General features: G+C 41.6%; 1 protein-coding gene across 1 annotated transcript in view; it reads left to right on the forward strand.

The window, feature by feature from the left end:
* Positions 1 to 8947: 8947 nt before the first annotated feature.
* Positions 8948 to 17580, forward strand: part of slc1a6 (solute carrier family 1 member 6) — a 132017-nt gene continuing 123384 nt past the window's right edge. Inside the window, exons 1-2 of the mRNA XM_063032558.1 lie at positions 8948 to 9097; positions 9204 to 9316. The gene's annotated coding sequence lies outside the window, so the exon portion shown is untranslated. The remainder of the gene's footprint in view (positions 9098 to 9203; positions 9317 to 17580) is intronic.

The raw sequence follows: 17580 nt of genomic DNA on the forward strand, positions 1-17580 counted from the left end.
AAATGTATATACTATGATAATATAAAGCTATTATTAGCCATGAACAACATATTTACAAAGTTCATTATATAAAATCTTAACCAAATTATATAAAAGGTTACCTATGTTAGAAAGTACGTAAATATGTAACATCTAAATAGATAAGTGAAAAGTAATGTTTGTCAACTCATCTTTCCGTAGGATTGTGTTATTAGACCAATTATTCACGATGGACACATGACAACCCCCTACCCCCTGCCCTCAAGATGAGGCGAGAACCTGTATGCACGTGTTAGTGGTCAGGACCAGGAAAGGAGAGGAGCATAGACAACATGATTAGGGCAGTCCCTGCTCTTCTCCCTTCCAGGGTTGAGGACAAACCAGAGGAATAGGTAAAAGGCAAATACAAAGCAGCCTATTGCAATACAGACATTCAAGAAATAACCCATGGTAGTGCAGCTCAGGTATTGGTGCTAACAAAGTCTTAGGAGTGGAGCCGCTACGCCAAAAGCAGAAGAGTCACCAAACTTCCATCTCTGCAAGCTTCAAAGTTTCAACAACAGAAGTGCTCTAAAAATAATAATTCCGATGTCTAGGGGAATTGCCCATAGGAAAATTGCAAAAGTAAATCTCTAACCCAAATTAAAGTAATCCCAATCCATCTTTTATATCCAGATAAAATTCTTATAACACATCTAAAACATATAGGAAGATGCATTGAAATGACAATCTTTTTCATCTTGATGTGGATTAGGTTGACCATTATTCAGAATAATCTGTTATTATTCCCTATGTAACTTGAGCTTGTGTCTATATAATAACCCCTGGTCTCTTAACCTAACAAACTTCTCCCAGTTCTAACTAATAATCATATGCTGCACTAAATCTTTACTAGTTACTTTGTGTCAATACCCATCAGCTTCTGCTGTCTTCATGTGAGCCATTTCTGACCAGCAACAGGAAAATAGAGCAGAAGCTGGCATGATTATATGTCAGGTTCATATGACATAATCTGGGCATAATGACTAGGAACCCCTGCGGGAAGCCTAATACTGGGATTGAGAGAAACAAATTTGTAAAGAGATCACAGACTGTTGTAAGAAGCATAAGGTTGCTACAGTAGGTGATTTTAACTTTCCACACATTGACTGGGAATCCCATACTGTAAAAGGACTAGATGGATAGTTTGTCAAATGCGCTCAGGAAAGTTTCCTTCATCAGTGTGCAGAAGTCTCAATGAGAGAGCATGCAATACTGTATCTGCTATTAGGGAATGAGACAGCAGATGACAAAAGTTTGTGTAGGGGAACATTTTGCATCCATTGACTACAATGCCATTAGTTTCTAAGTAAATATGCAAAAAGATCAGTCTGGTCCAAGGGTTGAGATTCTTGGACCAGACTGATCTTTTCGCATATTTACTTAGAAACTAATGGCATTGTAGTCAATGGATGCAAAATGTTCCCCTACACAAAGGCCAATTTTGATGATATCAGCAAGGATCTGGCAAGTATGGATTGGGACAAAGTTGGTCCTCTGGAAGACCAGAATGGTAATCCATGCGTAGAGCCAAAACAGATGGGGGAGATCTTAAATGCATCCTTTGTATCTGTATTTACTCAGGAGATGCATACAGAGTCTACTGAAGTGAAGCAAAGTGGCATCAACTTCATGGACCCTGTACAGATTGCAGAGGAGGAGGTGTTTGCAACCCTGAGGCAAATCAGGATGGATAAATCCCCAGGGCCTTCCAAAGTACACCCTCGGACCCCACGGGAGGCAAGTGCAGAAATTGCTGGGGCCTTAGCAGAGATATTTAAAACATCCTTAGTGACAGGAGAGGTACCAGAGGATTGGAGGATAGCCAATGTTGTTCCACTGTTTAAAAAAGTCTCCAAACAGAAAGAAGGAAATTATAGGCTGGTATCAGTTGTGGGAAAGTTATTGGAAGGTATTCTGAGGGACCAGATATTTCAGTTTTTGGAGAGACATGGACTGATTAAGGACAGTCAGCATGGCTTTGTGTGTGGTAGGCCATATCTAACCAATCTTATAGAGTTTTTCAAGGAAGTTACCAGGAAAATGGATTAGTGGATGTTGCCTACATGGACTTTAGCAAGGCATTTGAAAAGGTCCCACGTGGGAGGCTGGTCAAGAAGGTTCAGTTGTCCGATCTATGTTAAAAGTCTCTTCTCCCCTTCCAAAATGCAGAACACGCCATCATACGGAACCTAATGTGTGTCACGACGGACGAAAACAAACGAGGTGGAATGTAGGTCAGTAGGAACCCAAGAGTGCTGTACGCCGTGAGGGTAGGAAGAAGTAGGTGAAAAGGAATTGAATTTACTGATGAGGGTGGAATGGTGTAGAGAGGCTAAGCAGGCCATCGTGGCGTCAGAAATGAAATCACCTGGCACTCGTAACAGCTGCCATATACCAACTCAGTTGTGGACAACTGCGGCTCCTCTTTTGGAGCAGATCTGAGCTGCAGCAGGACCCATGGGAGACGATCGTGTCAACACTCATTTTGGTTTGGGAAGCCCTCTGAGCAGCCTTTAAGGAGGGGTGAAACCACACACATAGGCCATTGGACTGCAGGTGATATGCCGTGTTGGGATGTAGCCTGGTGCCGAGGCTCTGGGCCATCACATCCCAGAGGTCTGAAATGAATTGGGGACCGTCGTTAGAGGAAATATCAGATGGGGGGGCTAAACTGAGGAACCCAGGTGCTGATGAGTGCCTGAGCCCTGTCTGCGGACTTTGTCGATGCTAGAGGAATGACCTCTGGCCACTCAGGGGTACAGTCCACCATGACAAAAAGGTGCGTGGAACCATGGAAGGAGGGAAAAGGACCAACAAGGTCCACACCAACATGGTCAAAATGTCACTCAGGGACCTCAAACGGTGTCAATGTCGCCTGAAGATAACAGTTGATTTTTGCCCACTGACACTCCACACATTTCCAGTCTTTGTGTGATGTATGGATCTATTTCTTTTACAGCAATGACTCCTTCCCTTAACACCGCGTATTGATCTGTTGTCTACACGTGCAAGGCCATGTGTACTGATTGCCCTCTCTCTCTCTCTCTTCCCCCCCCCCGTTGCAATGTGAATACACCAGTTAAAGCCCACCTCCCACGTGTGTGCTTTTATTTAATCAATACGTAGTTGTGCAGACACAACAAATTGGCGTCGAGTACGAACTGAATGTCAGAAAATATCATCAATTGCACCGACAGTTACGGGACGAAACAGTGAGAGTTAAAAGGCATGAGAAGACCGAAAGACCCCTGAGTAACAGTGAAAGTCACCCTGAATTTAGAGTGGAAATAAAATGGCGATGGCTTCAGTCGGGAAGGTTAATGGATTTGATAGTGCTAATGAAAGCTGGGAGTCTTAGACCGAGAGGGTTGAACTGTATTGTAATGTGAACAACATGGGGGAGAAAAAGAAAGCATCCACATTTCTTAGCTTAATGGGTGCAGGGATGTACAATCCCTTACACAGCCTAGTAACTCCTGAAAAGCCAGAAAGCAAGAAGGTCGATGAAATTGTTACAATTTTACAAAGTCACTTTTTTTTTATTAAGTGCAATCGTGAACAATAGCCAGATCAGAAATGTTGATCAAGTTAACTAGTTCCCAAAGAGAACTCTGATAGACCAATCAGATGGTTCACTGCTGCCCAGCGATAGAACACAAAACAGGCACAAGGGTCGCTAGCCCCTGTACCCCAGAAACACACCCGAGAGATGCAGCGGAGATATGTGCTATGCATGACCTGATCTGAAAGCATCATGTTGACTCATAACAGATTGTGTTCACGGTGGGACAGCTTAGTCAAGGATGTGGTGATCAGCACAGATGGACAAATTATACCTCCACTACCCCACTACTTGAGCCCTAAACTGCTGGTAATAACTGAGAGATTTAGATTTTACACAAAGAACCAGTCAAAAGACTGGGAGATTATTTTGCTGAACAGACTGGGAGATTGTTTCGCTGAACCCAACGCAGACTGGGAGATCGTTTCGTTGAACACCTACGCTCTGTCCGCCAGAGAAAGCAGGACCTCCCAGTGGCCACACATTTTAATTCCACATCCCATTCCCATTCTGATATGTCTATCCATGGTCTCCTCTACTGTAAAGATGAAGTTACACTCAGGTTGGAGGGACAACACCTTATATTCTGTCTGGGTAGCCTCCAAACTGATGGCATGAACATTGACTTCTCAAACTTCCACTAATTCCCCACCTCCCCCTTGGACCCCATCCGTTATTTATTTATTTCCACTCATTCTTTTTCTCTCTCTCCTTTTTCTCCCTCTGTCCCTCTCACTATACCCCTTGCCCATCCTCTGGGTTTCCCCCCCTCCCCCTTTTCTTTCTCCCTGGGCCTCCTGTCCAATGATCCTCTCATATCCCTTTTGCCAAACAACTGTCCAGCTCTTGGCTCCATCCCTCCCCCTCCTGTCTTCTCCTATCATTTTGGGTCTCTCTCTTCCCCTCCCACTTTCAAATCTCTTACTAGCTCCTCTTTCAGTTAGTCCTGACGAAGGGTCTCAGCCCGAAACGTCGACTGTACCTCTTCCTAGAGATGCTGCCTGGCCTGCTATGTTCACCAGCAACTTTGATGTGTGTTGTCAGTCAAAAGATGAAAGCTTTTCTGAATATATTGCAGAACTGCGCAAACTTTCCAGTACTGTGACTTTAGAGATGGACTTTCTGATGTATTAGGTATCAGTGGCGGTGATTTCCCATAGAGTAAACTGAGCCTCAGCTTGTACAAGGCATTTCGCTCCCAAAACTCCAGCAGTTTCAAAGTAACTGCACTGGCCAACATGTTCAATAACTCTGGAATCATCCCAGAGTATCACGGTCACCAATGTAGGTTTTCGCAAATAAAACAAAGTGAAACCCATATCACATTTTATTGATCTCCAAAACTACACACAAAAGCGTGCTAAAAATCCTTACATAACAACATAATCATGCCAAACCAGCCTCTTAAAACAAAACCCCAATTCAATGTCAGTGATTGTGAATTATCTACATTTCTCCCTATTAGTTTACCCTCAGGGCCGGACTTTAGGCAGGGCTAGGCCGGGCTGCAGCCCAGGGGCTAAAGCTGCAGAGGGGCCCAAAATAGGTAGCTATCGTCATGGCGGACCAAAAAAAATACGAGAGTGGAGCACAGAAAAGAAAAAAGAAACAAGAAAAAGAGGACCGTGAGAAAGAACACTGAAATTGACAGAATTTTTTAAACCTGTTCTCGATGATGCCGCAGTACCATCACTCTTGTCACAGTCTGAGACCAGTGGACAAACGGAGACTTGTTCAACAGCTAGCGCTAGCACCAGCGTTAGCACAGGACCACCGTCCTTGCCACAGTCAGCAGCTAACGTTGAAGAGGCAGAGAGCATGACTTTGGGATTCCTGACCACAGAGGCCTCCGAACAACCAAGTCTGGCCGCCATTAATGTTAACGTTACCGCTACTGAGGATCCTTGCAGCACTGATCCTGCTCGCTGGGGAAAGGAAACGTTAGATGATTCAGTCCGCGTATACTGGGCTAAGAAAGGGCCAGAGTCCTGCCAGAATAAGGACGTGGATATCAAAGCTTTGGAATGAGTATACAAACAGCAAAGACGTTTTTTTCGCCAAATTTCACTTCAAAAGCAAGCTCGTAAATGGTGAGTACATATCAAGGCAATGGCTCTTATATTCCCCTTCCACCGGCATTGCATTCTTCAGCGCTTTGAAAGTGCAAGTGTTGCATTGCAAGCTGTAAATCTGGACCTGTGTAATGCTGTGGATTTGGTGAGATCACTAAGGGGATACATAGCAAGCTTGCATGATCAATTTGATACTTTTGAGACCCAAGCTAAAACTATGTCTCCAACAGTCTCACAAGTGTACAAAGAAGACACCTAACAACAAAGAAAACGTAAAGCCTTTCTGGGTGAATCCACAACACCTGATGTTGGCTTGTCAGCCAGAGAAAAATTCTCAGCTAAGGTTTTTTTGGTCGTGATGGATAGATTACATGCAGAAATTGATTGCAGAGTTGCATCATATAATGACCTTAACGACACATTTGGCATCCTAAACAATATCCCTTCTCTCTCTGTACAAGATCTGTGCAAGAGAGCATCTGATCTCCAAAGCAGATATTCAGCTGACCTGGAGTTAGACTTTGTGGAGGAGATTGTCCATTTCAGGGAATTTGTAAGTGGCAAAGACATTTCATCTGCAACAGAGGTTTTATGCTTCCAAAATGTAAGAATTGTTTTGAGGCTTTACCTGACTCTCCCTGTTACAAATGCAAGTGGTGAGCGATCTTTCTCCAAGCCCAAGCTGGTGAAGAATAGGCTCAGATCCACAATGGGACAAGACAGGCTGGATCATCTTACTCTGATATCACTTGAATGTGATCTTGTTCGGAAACTGGATTTTCGTGATCTGATCAAGGACTTTGCTGCGAAGAAATCCAGACGCACTAGGCTTTAATTTTGAAAAACAAGCTTCTGACTTTGTAAATATCTAGGCTTGTGTGACAGTGCTGTTCCTGTTTTTGTGGCAATAGGCTAATAATTGACTGTTTACAAACCTAGTAAGTGATAAGTGGTTTTTACTCTGCAAGCCTACACAGCACAGTAATAGGTTAACATGTGCTAGATCTCATTTTTCAAAAAGATTGTTGGAGTATTGTCAGGTTTCCTAGTTTGCCATAGTGCCATCTCTCTTGGCCTTTTTGTCTCTCGTTTCCATTTTACTTTCTCAGAACACACGGTTGAGAAAAACACCGAGATGAAAATGCTTTGGCACTGTTTGAGAAATAAGGCCTATGGTATGTGCAGCAATAGCTAAATAAAGATTTAAGATTGGATACATCATACTTCGTCTCCCTCATAACTTTACTAAGCCAGCTAAGCCTAGGTCAATTTTTGAGTGCTTTAGATGCTGTCCTTCAAACTAAGAATCTGTATTACTTTCTGTCCTCCCTCTTAAGGCCTGTAAGTTTACAGCCTACGTATTATACTACACCAGTGTCTTGGTCCACAGCTTTGATAGTTAGACCAGTACGACCTTTGCTCTTGTTCTTGTCTTTTTTTGCTTGGTACAGCAGCATTTTACGGTATCGGCAGGGGCCCATCAGGGCCTCCAGCCCAGGGGCCCTGGCCCCACTAAATCCGGCCCTGTTTACCCTACATTTCCACCTTCTCTTGTTATAGAGTCGTACAGCAGAGAAAAATGCCTTTTGATCCAGGAAACACATATTCAGCATCAAGCACCCATAACATTAATCATAGAACATAGGACAGCACAGGAACAGGCCCCACAACCCACAATGTTGTGCCGAGCCAATTAAATTTGTAATCAAATGGCCATCTAAACTAATCCATATTATTCCTTTTTCCTCACATTCAAGTGCCTATCTAAACATCTCTTAAAAGTCCCTAATGTCCCTCTGCTGCCGCCCCAAGCAGCATATTTCACTCAGGCACTCACCACTCTGTGTAAAAAACCTGCCCCTTACATCTCTTATAAACTTACTCTCTCTCACCTTAAATGCATACCCTCTGGTATTAGACATTTCAACTCTGGGAATTCCCATTTCATTTGCTCATTAACTATCCCCAAGTTTATTCCCCGTTAACTAACCCCAGATTCAACAATCGCCTAAGTACCATGGGCAATCGAGAGCAGCCAGTTAACCTGCCAACCTGCATATCTCCATCGCAATCAAAGCACCCAGAGAAGACTATGTGAACTCCACACAGATGGCATTGGAAATCAGGTCTGAACTCAGGAAACACACACACACAATGCTGGAGGGACTCAGTAGGCCAGGTAGCACCCATGGAAAAGAGTAAACAGTCAACGTTTTGGGCCGAGACCCTTCATCGGCACTGGAAAGGACCCCTTCCTTTCCAGACCTGATGAAGGGTCTCTGCGTAAAACATCAACAGTTTACTCTTTTCCACAGATGTTGCCTGGCCTGCTGAGTTCCTCCAGCATTTTGTGTGTGTGTGTTGCTTTGGATTTCCAGCATCTGCAGATTTTTTTGTGGCTTCTGAACTCGGGTTGCTGGGACTGTGAGACAGCAGCTCTACTTGTGCACATTGATCATAGCTGGAGGCAGCTGAAGTTTTAGAAATCAGGACGATATGGGGTCTTGTGTGGAATAAATTAATAAACCAAAGATATCATTGGAGATGCAGGTCAACAAGTGTAAAAACTGAGATCATCGTACCTATTGAATTCATAATGACACAGTTTATAAAATCTAACAAGACTAAGAGGAGCAAGACACAAATAACTGCCACTTTTGTATCTCCTGGCCAGGATATATCCATTTCTCATTGCCACTTTTTCCTAAAACTGTCCCAAATACATCCCTGAAAGCTGAAGCCAGGTCTCTGAGCACTTGGAAGTGACCTCCTCCTGCTCAACATTTTGCCTCCTCCTAACCATGAACAAAATGCTTTTTCTTTCCATTCTATGAATCTGAATGAAATCTTGGGAATTACTAATTTCTTGTTCCTGGTGCTACTAAGGTGGAGATGATGAAATACCTGTTTTGAGCCTTTCCCAGAATAACTACAGCCTTGTTAAAATTACGGTTTTTATATCTATATATTGCTTCTAAATAGCAGTATTGTTCAAATGTCCATTTTACGTTTGAATCTTGAATGTTCCCATGTTTTTTACTTCAGTGTTAAAATTTATTTAAATAGAGATTTAGTATCAAAGCTTTGAATGGAGGGAAGTATACACTTGTTTCATAAATAGAAGCTCACAGTAACATTTTGTTTGCTTTACACTGGCATTCTGTCTTCATTATCACCAGCTCTTTGAGGTAGCTCCAGTACTGAGAGCGAGAGAGGGGAATAATGAGCACTGTAGCAGTTGTTAATTCCAGTACTTGCTGATTGGCTGTTGATAAGCATCAACTGCTAATGGCCGTCCGACTTCACAGAAAGGCTTGGCTGTTTTCTCGGAACTTATCATGCATATTGAATGTCATCAGTGGAACCATTCTGAGATAGAGAGAGTGAGAGCAAAAGAGAGACTCTGCATTCCTGTACTTTTTTCCCCTGCTGTTGCAAGACTGTAAGAGTGGTTTCCTAACGTAATTAACAGGCAGCAGATGACAGAACAGTTTGAAGCCAGTCTGAAAAGATTCCCAAACTAGCTTAATTTCTCTTTGTGTTGTTAGCACCCAAGCTGAAAACCTCAACATCAAAGATCAACCAGTGCACGCTCAGCTAATGCAACAGTTGTGTACGGTTCATTAACAGAAAAAGAGCCAATATCAAAGTGACTGCTCATGTAAGTAAGACTAAAATTCACTGAAATTTTTGCAACTTAAATTTCTCTTGTTCTGAATAGCAATAATTTAACTAATTATATGTTGGACAAGAACTTAGTGATTCCATATGATGTAATGTTCATGCAATCATAGGAATATTACACATTATGGTGTTCATTTCATGGTTCTTTAAACATTATTACCTCTGTGTTAAGTGTATGATTTTCAGTGTAGTATTGATTGTTATGTTTGGCGAAGAGGCTGATGTACAACATTATCTTGATTACGACTGTGTCTAGGAGGGATAGATAATGCATTTTGGAGAGTCCAAGATACTTTGGAACTTCAGAAACCAAATCAAAGTGTAATGTGGACATTGAAATCTAAGAGCAAATACCTACAGCTCATGAAGTTTCAGAGGCACAGAATTATACAGGTCATCAAATATAACAAAAGGCTAAGACGAGCACTTTAACAAATCAGGTACAGTCTGAGCCACTTGACCCCAAAGCCAAAGGTCATGAAATCACAGCAGTAGTCATAAAAACTCAGAGAGCTACAAAGTGTGGATCATCATATCAACCATCTGTTCCATAATTTAAACTGTAACCTGACAACTGTACACTATCGGTCAAGTTAACTGAGAAATATAATACAAGAATATGTAAGAGGACCGAGATATAACTTAATGAGTCTAACATTGATTAAAGGCACAGTTACCCAGGTCTGAGAAAGACAGAGACGTACTCTGATATCCTCTGAGGTCTAAGTCCTAGCTCAAATTTTGAGCAATGAAGCTCAGAAAATAATCTCCGAGGCTATAGGAACATTTCATGAAATCTAAGCAACTGGGTGTCATAAATGTAAGAGAAGCAAACCACGTTTCTAACATCAAATCTATGTCAAATATCACAAAACACATGTCAAATGAAAGAGACTTTTATACTGTGAAAAGAAATCTAATGTGGATTTAGCAGTATAGGTTACCAAATCAAAGAGGGACTAAGACTTGCACGTTATAAGATCTGAGGCACCGTAGGATTGAGGAACAGAAATATAAAACTTCAGAGGTAAATCTAAGATAGACAAAGTATAAAAGGTTGATCTTTTAACACAAATGAATGGCAACGGCCGCCAAGTCTCAGAAAAGGTGGAAAGCCTCAGTTAGCTAATCTAGAGGAGACAGAAAGTAACACTTGTTAAGCCTATGATACTCTGAAAGATGTAGATTTGCAGTTGTGATACAGACTGTTTATTTGGGTTGTTCCACTGAAAATTGAACAAGTCGAATAAGTTATTGATTAATGTGCAATTAGAAGACTGAACATATTTTTGGCACCCTAGTTTAGGAGAATTATCAAGGCCACGAAGTAATTTTAGTATTTTATTCATGAGAAGAGACTAACGAAAGTGGAATGTTTGACACAAAAATAGAAATCCTATGACTGAAACGATTAAATTGAGATTATACTCACAGACAGCTCATATTGCAAGTTGGAAGTTTTAAGGTAATTTAATCAAATGGTTTCAAATGGTAACAGATTCAATGGGGAAAATGCAGTAAAACTATTTCTTCCAGTAAGCAATACTGAAGAAGAAGTCAGAATATTTGTAAGAATAATCCCAGAGAAGGTTTTCATGCTAAGAATTGGGGTCATTTGTAATTTATTCAGGCAAAGTGCTTTAAATGGGTGGTCAATTGAACGATCTATTTGTACTCAAGTTGTGAGTGTGGCAGGACTATTGGGTTCTGTCGATTGATCGGACCAACTGTGTATCTCAATGAAAATAAAGGACGGAGAAAGAAATGAGGAATGATGGAGAAAGAAATAATGGTCATATTAGAGAAAGAAATATTAAAAAGTAGCAAAAAAAAACTAGATTATTCGATGGAAAAAGGAGAAAGAAGGGAAAATTAAGAAAACCAGATCAAATTTTTTACAATGTATTGATCTTTAGGAACAATTTAGGACCATCAATTGTAAGACTAGAATTATAATCTTTTACTTTCTTAACCACCCCATCCCACAAAGAGGGTGGCATTTCTTGAACATACTGTAAATCTGGTCATTGAAGGAGTTCTTACCACCATTAATCATTAGTGCTAACTTTCTGTGGAGAGTTGAGTCTACTTTAACAGTGCAAGTGCAACAACCTCTTGAAAAATATCAGGAGTTGAGAGCAAACTCTGGTTTTATAGAGCTGTTGGTGGAGTGATGCGTATTAACTCGCAAGTTGTCCAAAGTTGCAACTTGTAGTGTACCTTTTCCTTTCACATTTTGGTTTGGACAATAAAGTGCGTACTTTTAAATCACTGCTACTTCAGTAATGAATTCTGGGTCATTGTTTAGGTTTTAATTGGACAGGACAGGAAAACATACATCAGAATTTCCTTTATATGATCAGTGGAAAAAGTAACGGAGAACTAATTGATAAATTTCTAATCCATACTGGTAGAATTGTAGCATTACAGTAACAAATAAAAAATTCCATTAAATGTTTTAGACAATCCGAGACAGTTTTACTGGAAAGTAACCATAACTTAATTTAAATCATGATAGGATTCATTTACCTGTGCTCTTCACCTAATTTGATCAAATAGATAGATACAAACCAATATAAATGCCTTAGCAAAATGGAGCTGTATGTAGAGTTGCCATTTGGTTTGAGGTAAACACAGTATGATTTGTTTGGATGTGGCTAATTATAGAATCATCTTCAAAAGGCAGAAAGAGGACTTGCGGTTAATGTGAATTATGAATGTAACATACCGCGTACTTGCATACTGTAGTGAGAGCCTAGGAAATGCAAAGGGAGCATTGAAAAGTCTATGCTTTACGAAAACTAGATATGCCTATTTTTGCATAATTGTTCAAAACTAGCTTCCAAACTCTCAGCTTCATTTGCAAATAAAAGGAATCTTTTTTTTAATGGCAATCTTGCTCATGGTGAAAGTAGCTGATAGATTTGGCTTCAAGAAGTCACTTCTCTTATATTTTAATCATCGTTTTGACCTTTGTCACTTGTTCTTTGTATTAATACTACTCTATAGAATGCTTTTATATTTGTCACATTTGTGCTCATGTGAGCTTCTTTTGTGTTACCTTCTAACTGATTTATTAAGATTTTTACTGATAAGTCGGATTATTAATTTGAAAACAAGAATAGTATTATTACATTTATAATTGATAATTCAAAGGTAAAGACATCAGAATATAATGACAATTTTACCAGCATTTATTGTCTGGCCATGTACTTGGCTTTAGTAAAATTATCTAGCAAGCCCTAATCATTAAAGAAGATGATTTTAAGGGACTGCTGAATGAAGAGAGCCCTGGAAAAACTATTATTCACTATTATTAGACAGGTGACAGTTAACATTGTCCAAAGAGTTGACGCTAAATGAGAACGAAGTTGCGGAGGAAAGGTTGCCCGTTTTTCCTACAATAATTAACTTCTTCAGTCATGCATAAGCCACGTTGTTTCAATGATCCTATTAATTTTTCACCACTATTCTACCAAAACCCTCGGACAACTTTGAAACTGTTTAATACATAAAATACACACGCTTACTTTACAAGATGCAAACTTAGTCTGCTCTTTACAACTGAAACAGTTGTTACAAGAAGATATTTAAAGGAGATTTCAAAGAAAATCATCCTAATGCAACTCAGCTGCATGCTATATTTTCAAGTAGTCACACATGGAATGAGCAGTAAAATGTCACTTCTTACACTCTTTAAACTTGCAATATCCAAGGACAAAAATAATTAGCTTGGTAAATTAAAACAGAAATACTAGGACTGCTCCGAAGCCCATGCAATCTCATTGAGACAGAAAATGGATCAACGTAACACACAAAATGCTGGAGGAACTCAGCAGGTCAGGCAGCATCTATGGAAAAGAATGGAGCTGATATTTCGGGCCGTGACCCTTCATCAGGACACTAACCAGATGAAGTCCTGATGGAGGGTCTCAGTCTGAAATGTCAACTGTTCACTCTTTTCCATAGATGCTGCCAGACCTGCTGAGTACCTCCGGCATTTTGTGTTTGTTACTCTGGACTTCCAGCACCTGCAGAATCTTCTTGTGAAGATGGATCAATGCCGTTCTGTCAGGAAAGTTAGAAATAAAACAGATTTCAGTTTGCAGAGAAAGTGGGATGGATGGAGAATAGATGGGAAAGTCTGTGATTATAGCTGGGGAATGTGAGAGACTGAATGACACGGCTGGCCACGATGTCATCCGAAAGGTTGCGGCAGATGAACTTCTGCAGCTGATGAATGAAATAAGGAATAGCAGAAGAGAAGAAGGGAAGATGCTGAATGTTATGAATGTGATATACGTGACTGGGATGGCCGCTTATCGGAAACTGTACAATTCAATGTTGACTCTGAGATCCTAAATCAGATGCACATTTGGAAAACACACCAGGTTTACAATGAACTCACATCTATTTGAACTAACGCAGGTTGTACACAAAATGTATGCTTCCATCTCATTGCTGTAGTATGAACAGTGTTATTACTGCCAGGAGGGATGTCCACTGATCCACTAGCTGCTGTTAAATCTACCTGACTGATTGAAACTATGCCTAGACTATTAAAGAAAGAGGTACACTGGATCATCAAATGAGATAAGACCCCTTCCACGTGTTTCGTACATTTCATGCACAAGTAAGGTGAGCAGAGGTGAGAGCAAACACCTTGTTAGTCAGTCAAATCTCTGGACACTTTGAAATGGGGATCTGAGGAGGGAGATCCATTATTACAGAGACCCAGAAATTCTGATAGTCAAATGGTATGTCTACGGTCACTGTCAGAAGCAAGGTGCCAAAAACATACAAGCAGTGAAATGATACGTTCAATAACCTTGTGTATATGGCCCAGGTTAGTGATGATGATGTTGTTAAACTATTACTATTAAAGCTTGGTTTCTAAGAGCTGGTTAATGGGATTGGTATAGATAGATATATGGTAGTCACCATGGACAAATGGATTCAAGGGCCAGTTTCTGTTCAGTATGACTCTACGATTGTTTCTGCGTCATGGTAACGGGCAGTATCTTGAAGTGGAATTTAGTGACAGTAATTCCAATTGATGCCATAGGGAGGTGTTTGGATTCTCCTTTAGTGCTACGTAATTGCTTAGGATTATCAACACAAGGCAATCTGCAGATGCTGGAAATCCAGAGCAACACACGCAAAATGCTGGAGGAACTCAGCAGCTCAAACAGCATCTATGGAAAAGAGTAAAGAGTCAAACACGAGGAATCCTGCAGATGCTGGAAATTCAAGCAACACACATCAAAGTTGCTGGTGAACGCAGCAGGCCAGGCAGCATCTTTAGGAAGAGACACAGTCAACGTTTCGGGTGGAGACCCTTCGTCAGGACTAACTGAAGGGTCCTGACGAAGGGTCTCGGCCCGAAACATCGACTGTATCTCTTCCTAAAGATGCTGCCTGGCCTGCTGCGTTCACCAGCAACTTTGATGTGCGTTGCAAGAGTAAAGAGTCAATGTTTTGGGCTGAGACCCTTCTTCAGGGCTGAGAAGAGAGGAGATGCCTGATTAAAAAGGTGGGGGAAGGGAAGAGGCTAGCTGTAAGGTGATAGGTGAAGACAGGTGGGTGGGAAAGGTCAAGGGCTGGAGAAGAAAGGATCTGATAGGAGAGGAGAGTGGACAATAGGAGAAAGGGAAGGAGGAGGGGACACGGGACGTAATAGGCTGGTGAGAAGAAGTGAAAGGTCAGAGTGGGGAATAAATGGGATTAATGTTACTCATCACTTATCAGTTTAAACCTAAGTGTGGTTTTTAATGATACCAAAGAGGCTTGAGAAAGGAGAAGTAATAATTCTATCGTTATGGGTACCCTTCAAATCTAGCTTTCAGCAAATATAGTACAAAATAGAGGCTTAATCTACATTGCGCTGAATTAGAAATCAGATGAAAAGGCCTGTAGCTACCTACCATGAGCTGGGGGTTGACTTACCGTTCCACATGATATGCACCTCATAATGTCATGTAGTTATTAACCCACTATTCGTTCCTTCTCTTCCCAACCTTCCTCCTGAAAGATTTCAGTGGAGTCACAATAAAATACGGGGGCCCTCTGGGTGCCGACTCCTGAGAGACATCAATCCCATTCGGTATTACATGCTGATTTTCACATCCCACTTTGATTGCCCAAAAGCATTTCATTGCCAATGGAACGGACAGTAATTCGGGCTGTGTCTTTGAGAAGAAAAGCAAATACTCCTGCTCAAACATACTGTATTTACTTTGTTTCCTTTTTCACAGATGCTGCTTGACCTGCTGAGTATTCCCAGCACATTCTGTTTCGTTTCATTTTTAATATATACGTGCCTTATTTTACATTTGGACTGCCGTGCAAGTTTTGTTCCAGGTAACATGGAGTGAATCATTGCCCAAGGAAGAGTGAATTGCCTTGTCCTTCTGCTCATTAAACTTATAAAGCAATGAGCTTTTATCTGATAACATGGCTATAAAGAGCCTTCTGTCAGGCCCTCCTCTCTTACAGAGGAAATCCAGAGCTGATCTTCAGTCTTCACTGCTGATGTCGGGGTTAATGCCATTTCCCTTTTAAAGAAGGGTACTTCCTACACCTTGGCATTGGTGCAGATGGACAGAAAACAGTTCATGATGCGATTGAAGAGTAAAGTATCATAAAATATAATTAACAATTTATCTTATCACTGCTGTTCACGAGACCTTACCAGTTGCAAATTGGCTGCAGGCCTCAGACAATCAGGATGCATAACTGCTCCTCCCTCACCATCATTGTCAACACGGATGCTCTCTAGAGCTGTGTGCTGAGCCCACCGTTGTATACTCCACTCACACATGACTGCACAGCCAAACACCCGCCTAATGACATGACAGTGGTGAGGTTCATCACCAACAACAATGAGATAGCCTACAGAGAGGAGGCGGAAGAGCTCAAGGCCTGTGCCAGGCAAATAACCTCTTCCTCAAAGTCAGCCTGACAAAGGAGATAATTATCAACTTCAGGAGAACTCTCACCACTCACACCCTTCTTTACACCAGCAGCACAGTAGTAGAAACTTTGAGCCAATCAGCCCAAGGCAGTTCAACACCTCCAACCCCTCCACATTTCCAACCACCACTATTTTATCATTTCTTGTCAGTCACCTTATTTACATCCTAGCATCATTTATGGACGTACAATCAATCTAAGTACTGTTACGTACCCCGTAACTGGGTTGCCAAACCAGCAGAAATGGATCACTCAGTTGGAGTCTGGAGTACTAGGACTAAGAAAGTTTTATTAAAGAAACAAGCAACACATTAATCGAAAGGATAATAAATGCAACAGTTCAGCGATGATAAACGCACATGTGCACAGAATTAAGATAACCGCATCAATCAAGCTCTATCGTTGTCTAGGGGTAAAGGACCAATTTCAAAATGACTCAAAGTTCAGTCCAGTTTGTAGTTCAGTTCGCAGTAATCGTTGTCATGGCGATGGACAAGGTGGGGAAGAGAGACATAGAATAGGAACAACTCATCATTCAGCACAGCTTCACTCACAGACCAGCGAGATGGCTCACAGACCAGCGAGATGGCTCACAAACAGCTTTTGGGCGGGTCCTTGGTGATGTCACCTGAGGTCACCGACTGTGACCCCTCCTCCAGATGCGGTCGATCCTCTGCAGTGAACCCGGCACCCAGGCAAGGGCGGACACACACCGGGTTCCCGCTGATCGTACCTTTCCGCCCTGGTCGTTGTCTGGCACTTCTCACCCACTCGTGAGAAGCGTACCGCTTCCAGGGTCTCGTTACCTCGGGTGGCGTGTGTGTCTGTCTTAGCGAACCTGTCCCTTTTTATCCCCCTGCTGGGGTATCGCCTGTCCATCACTTCAAACAGTTCAGGGTTCAAAGGGGGGAGCCGCTCCAGACAGCTCTTCCTCCCACATCCCTTCATTACACATCTCCAGACGCTGCTCCATTGTTCCTTATCTCTCCTTCCCCTGAGGGCAGGTGGCAGACCAACTGCTGATGCCACTGATGCTAGCCCAGGCCAGCAAACATCTTAATTTTATGTGTATTCTCGTAACAGTACATAAGTCAGCTTGTGTATTTATATTTATTGTGTTTTATTGGCGCTGCATTGGATCCAGAGTAACAATTATTTCATTCTCCCTTGCCTTGTGTTCTGGAAATGACATTAAATTATCTTGAATCTTGAATTAGTGACAGCATTTAATGGCCATGAAATGCTTGGGAGATTCATGGGACATGTGAG

The sequence above is a fragment of the Mobula hypostoma genome, chromosome 24, assembly GCF_963921235.1.
Source record: "Mobula hypostoma chromosome 24, sMobHyp1.1, whole genome shotgun sequence".
Classification (NCBI taxonomy): Eukaryota; Metazoa; Chordata; class Chondrichthyes; order Myliobatiformes; family Myliobatidae; genus Mobula; species Mobula hypostoma.